Source organism: Grammomys surdaster, unplaced genomic scaffold (genome assembly GCF_004785775.1).
Source record: "Grammomys surdaster isolate TR1022 unplaced genomic scaffold, NIH_TR_1.0 126398, whole genome shotgun sequence".
Taxonomy (NCBI): domain Eukaryota; kingdom Metazoa; phylum Chordata; class Mammalia; order Rodentia; family Muridae; genus Grammomys; species Grammomys surdaster.
In genome coordinates, this window is record NW_021621192.1 from 2,369,133 (window position 1) to 2,375,132 (window position 6,000).

Sequence of the window (6,000 nt, forward strand, 5' to 3'; positions counted from 1 at the left end):
TGCTTGGGCTGAGTATTCTTGTGTCCTATTTCTGTGTACCAAACCAAACCAACCAACCAATCAAACAGAAACAACAACAGCTCATTTTATTCCTGCAAAACTACAGCCTCAAGAGATATGGACACCATATCTATCAAATGCTTTGGTTTGAGGAACAATAGTGTTTCTTTATTGACTAAATAAGAACAAATATGCACAAAATAACAGAAAGCATCACGTTTTAAAACACTTTACTAGTTAAAGCTTAGGTGTCTGTCTGACAAAAGAGTAAGAAAGGAGAAGGCAGAGACAGAAACAGAGAAGGTGAAGATTGCCTGTGAAAACTAGCAAATCCTATTTTTAGAGTTAAAGGGGGCCCTTGCACAGGTTTCTCAAATCTGGGCCTGTCCACTGGTTTCTCAAATCAAGATATTGGGATAGGAAAGAATGCAAAATATTTAGCCAAAAACCATACAACTATTGAAAGACAAAGTTGAGACTAATTTTTTTTATTAGCTTCTGTGTGGAGCTAGTCATTTCCCAGCATCCTGTGTTGTCTGGTAGCAAGATTACATTGTCCCAGCATTTGATAATAGTTCTAGAACTGGCTCTACTTGGAGATACAAATATTGTGCCTGAGAAGCAGGCGTCATGTGCCCTGGGCTCTGTGTATTTTACATTAGCACAGCTCAGCATGGGGCCTTGATACTTTTATGAGACTGTTTCCTTGTAATTATGCCATTGACTTGTGACAGCCTGTATGGACATGTAAGTTTCATTTGTGCTCTCTTGTAATAAGAAGAGTCTTCTAAGAGCCATTGTTCAATTAAAATCAGCCCATTCAGCCTGACTTTTGGTTTTGCTTAAGATGTGGGGCATGGTTCTATGAAAAAATAATCCTAATGCCAGTTTGCACTCCTGTATGTTTTCACTCAACAAACCTTTCACAGCCACGTGCATCTGACATTCCACATCTCGAAGAAGACACGGCACCTACTTCTCAGAGGTCTCACTCAAGTTATGAGAAAACAATGGGCAAAAGACTGTGAAGCATGAATATATCAACTTTATTATTGTAAATTAATAGTATAGACATGTTTACCTATTTTATTTTAATAGAAAGTCCAGTTTCATTGAATAAAAATTATTAGTAAGAGAGATCGTGTGCCACATATAATGCCTTTGTGTAATGTATTTTCAGCTTTGCCTTTTATAATTCAGTAATAGAAAAATATTTTCTATTTTCTCTTATAATTATTGTATAGCTGGTTATATTAATTATTAGGAAAGATCACTAGTTTCTAATTCTATAAAATAACATTAATCGTAACTTCTTCTATAAATGTATGAGTTATACAATCGATTTCATATTATAATTACTGATAATTATGAGAAGTGCTTCTCCAAACTTTTGTAGTAGAATACTTTGTAGAATTTCATGTCCTTTTCCATGAGTGCACTATATATTACTTTCGGGACTCCTAAACTATGGTAATTCTGGTTAAATCTTTTCTTAATGTTAATCAGAATCCCACAACAGTTCTCAAATCCTTTAGCTGAGTAGTCTGTTTTTAAGTTTCTAGCTTGCTTAGCACCAGTCTATAAGTGGTTAAGAAAAGCAGCAGGTGTTAGAAACACCTCTGAAACATTAGCCTTCAACTCATCCTTAGTCAAAACAGACATTCAAGAGTTTCTCTACATAGGTTGAACCCCAACCTGATTTGAGGTTGAAGAAGAGTCACATTGACTGGGGTAAAAGAGCAATTAAGTTTTATTATTAAGGATCTAAAATTACTCTTATTAAATATAATGTTTACCGTTCATGGAGTATGCTAAATCTCCCACTAGGTCCTTGCGTGAGATCCCTCATTTTATTTCCACTCTACAGAATGTTATCTCTGATACTATTCTCATTTTATAGATGAGATAAGCTTGCAGCTCCAGGATATAAGTCATGTCACATAAGAGAGTCAACAGATGAACTCAGGCTCTCTGAATCCAAGGTTAAGATCCTAAACACTCAGAGTAAACGGGTACATTATATATGTATATATAGTTTACATATGCTAAATATAAATGCATATATACTAAATATATGTATGCATAATATATATTTCACTTGATAAAATAAATCAGGAGCTGCTGACATTACCTGGACAACTAAATGGTCAGTTTCAAGTGGAGACATTTAAAACACTACAACTGATCCTGAACAAGAGACAAACTACTGAAGCTCTACGAAGAAGAAAAACACCAAGAGAAACAGCAATAAATCATATTATAGTACTCCTATATTTATATGTTAAAGTTAGATGTAGGAACAACAAGGCCAGGCAGCAACAATGTTTAAGCAAAAACTAAATAGAAATATTGCAGGGAAAGCAATTTCTTTACAGTCGTTTCACTAGCGTTGTCCCCTGTCCATGGGAAGAATTTTTAAGGTACTCACTATCACTTACTCAGAGAGATTCTAAAATTTCAAATATACTCATTAAGTAATTTTTTGAGCTAAGCATGGATCTTTAAATGCCACATTTATTTAATGTGTCACATTAAATCAATTCCTTTTACCATTCACTTTAATCATTAGACAAACTTTTTTTTCAGAGTCAAGAGACTAAGTGGTAACTTTCAGTTTTTACTAGATGTCTAGATTCCAAGGTTTAACTACTTCTGACCTAGATATGGTAGCAGTGGAAGTATCTTAACCTTTTATTTTGGAGCACCCTATCCATAGTTCCTACCAGGAAGTAGTGAAAGGGAAGGAATGATTTTTGGTCCACAAAGTGGCCAGCGTTATGGAACGGAGTTAGTCAATTTGCTTCACACAAGGTTGTCTAGGAAGCGTGGACTTCCCTCATGTACTAAGAGAATATTAATAGCTCATTTTTTACAGTGGTATGATTTATTTACTCCACTTACATTTGGTAGCATTGTCTTGCCCAGGGCTTATTGCTAAATAATACAGAAGCTAGAAGGAAATATAATAAGCCAGTTGAGAATGTGAAACATGTGGGGAGGTCAAGACACACTCCCACATGCCCACACAACACATGACTTTGTGGTTTCTTCTATCGCTGTGAACGAGACTGCCACTTCTATCACCATCATTAATTAAAACGAGCATTCTTAAAGCGTGTACACCATTCATTCATTGTAGGGCTAAGCAGGATTATTCCAGGCTTCAGCCCAAATTCTCTAAAAGCCTAGCTGATTAAAAGGCATTAACATCTGTGTTTTGCCAACACTGATTATACTGATTGCTGGCAAGTGTTTTCGGCTCAGACCTAACAAGGGAGCTACAGAAAAACTCAGTGAGCACAACACTTATTCAGAACGAACACCACTGACTGAATTATCTGCTCCCTCCTTGGCAAGGAACTAAGGCTAACTTAGTGTCTTCTGGGCACTTCGAAGAGCTGGTACCTTGTGACTGATCAGCTGACAAGCATTCAGGAGGCATCTAAGACTGAACAGGGGAGGCTGCAAAGCCTTAGGAGACTGGTGATCAATCCTAAGTAATCCAAAGACTTAAAATGCTGCTCTTACCTTTTACCCCCTGACTTTTTCCATCGACTCATTGTGTATAAATGCTGCTAATGGAAAGGGAAAGAAAGAGGAATTCAATTAAGTCAAATCTGATGTGACAGAAGAGTGATGCTCTGGGATCCTCCCAGAAATTCCCCGCCTATCAACATTTCTGCAGCATCTTTCTTCAGTGGAATTAAGCAGGAAAGGTTAACTGAGGGTTTGAATCCTTCTAAGCCTGAAGATCCCTTGCAAAAAAAGCACCTCTGAGCAGAAAGCTAGCAGAATGGAATGAATTTGTTAGGGATCCAGCACCGCAGCCTGGAAGCTCCCTGCTGCCTGTGATAAGAATAAACCAGCTGAGAGTCTTTTGTGTTTTTAAAACAAAACAAACCCAGAAGCAATGACTTGCAAGTTTGCAGCAGGCTTATCTAGCTCACTTCAGGAGTGCTTGCTTTTGCCCACTCCGGTGTTTCTTTTCACAAACAGAAAGTTAAGTCAACAACTTTCTTGGCACTCTTGTCTCGGTAGGTAAAAGGGTCTGTGAAATGTGGAATGAAATTCTCAGGTTTTGAAAGTGATACCCCAAGGTTAGGAAAATGAACGACTTGATGATTGTTCTGCTAGCTTATTTAAATTCTGTTCTGCTCACAACACTGTACTCCATGCAAGGAAACAGCCAGCAAAGGAGAACATGGGTATACTCAGACCTGAGTGCTGCTTTGGAGGGATTTAATTGACACATTCCTATGCTTATCCCTACTGGCCACTTCCAATAGTACTCTCATTAATATTACACATTAGGTAGCTTGCAAAGATTTTTTGCATATTTTTCTCCTATCTTCATTAGCTTTCCAGTAATTCTTCAGTGTAGATGGAACAGAAACTACATACAAGTATCACAGTATTTTTCAAGACCACTACCTTCTCTATCATCATCTCCATTTATAGTCACTTAGCATTTGAAAATCCCTGTCTCCACCCAAGGGATGGATGTGGATCATCTTTAATCCTCACCACCACCCTATGCAACTGATCTTGTTTGCTTTACAAATGAGAAAACATGGTTGATTGGAGACTAGAATCACGTGGAGAGTCCAAGTCTAGAGTTCTTTCCATATTGTTTTAATAACAATAAGAGTTACCAAACAACAAAGGGCATGCTAAAGTTTCCAATTCATTCCATATCAGCTTCCTTGAGACAAAAATAAGGCAAGAAAGAGACCATGAAAAGAAAGCTCCATTTGCAGCCTCTTCCCAGAATAAAGCAAATATGCAATAGGCCAAAATATTTGCATATCTTTTGGCATTTTGCAAACTGCATTGAGGCTGTCATCTCTCTAGGCTTGAAACTAAATGGAAAATGTCTACTTTCAAACCTGCTACAGATCAGACAATGTAAACATTTTCTAAAATCTTTTGTCATAAAGCCTGCCAGTGTTGGGTAGCCTTCCATGACAGATAAGACTGTTTCCAAACTACCCTGGTAATAACCCAGTAGATCTTTGTCTATGTCAAGTCTTTAATGAGTGCTTACTGAAAGAATACACTAAAGGAAAACGGAGATGACAAAGACACTAATTTTTCCTGCCATTTTGAAGTATGCCAAGTCTAAACGCCAAGACAGACACAAAGGATTACATGTTTAGTAGATGTTACGATAGAAATTAATTTCTTTGATTAGAAATAAAATGAAAATTCCCTGGGAAGAAAATGGTATGTAGGAAACCCAGAGAAACTCCACTAGTCTGATAAAAAGGTGTTATAAGAAATTAAAAGACATTCAGCTTGGGAGAAATCCATGTCCTCCCTGAGATGACTAAGATTTGTATCATCTATTCACAGGGCGGAAGTTTTAGAGGAAACAGGAAATTACACAGGCAGTTCATCGTTAAAACTGTCGCCTCACTCAGCTGAGAGTCTCTTTACTTATAGGAAACTAGCTATTGTTCCAGGAGGAGCAAAAAAATAAAGTAAAATAAAATAAAATAAAAAATAAAATAAATAAAAGCAAGGGTATCTGAGCCAGTTGTGGTCCTGGTTTCCTCTGTATCAGGGGAGTTCAAGAGGACATGAAATTAAAAAGAAGATGGTGATAGATGGATAAAGAGTATAGGAAAAACACTCTAAGTAAAATACAACCTCAGCATACAGATCGTTTCTTATGATTGCCTGTTTCTGGCATGAGGAATTCTCAGCACATTATCCAGATTCATTTATAGTACACTGTATGTCACAGGGAAGGCCATATAGTTTAACTGACTTACATCCCTGTGTTCTGCTTAGAGTTGTTATTGATGTCGGTGAGTAGCAAATAAGTACATTAGAAGTATCCTCTTCTCTTCCTTTAACTGTCAGAGTGTCAATCCCCAATTCACTTAAACAATCATATAACTAGCAGGATATGAAATCAACACAAGGATGATGGAAAGGGAGAAATGAGTGTTTTAACACTGGTGACCAAACTGCTTTCTGTTTTCTTACAGAAACACA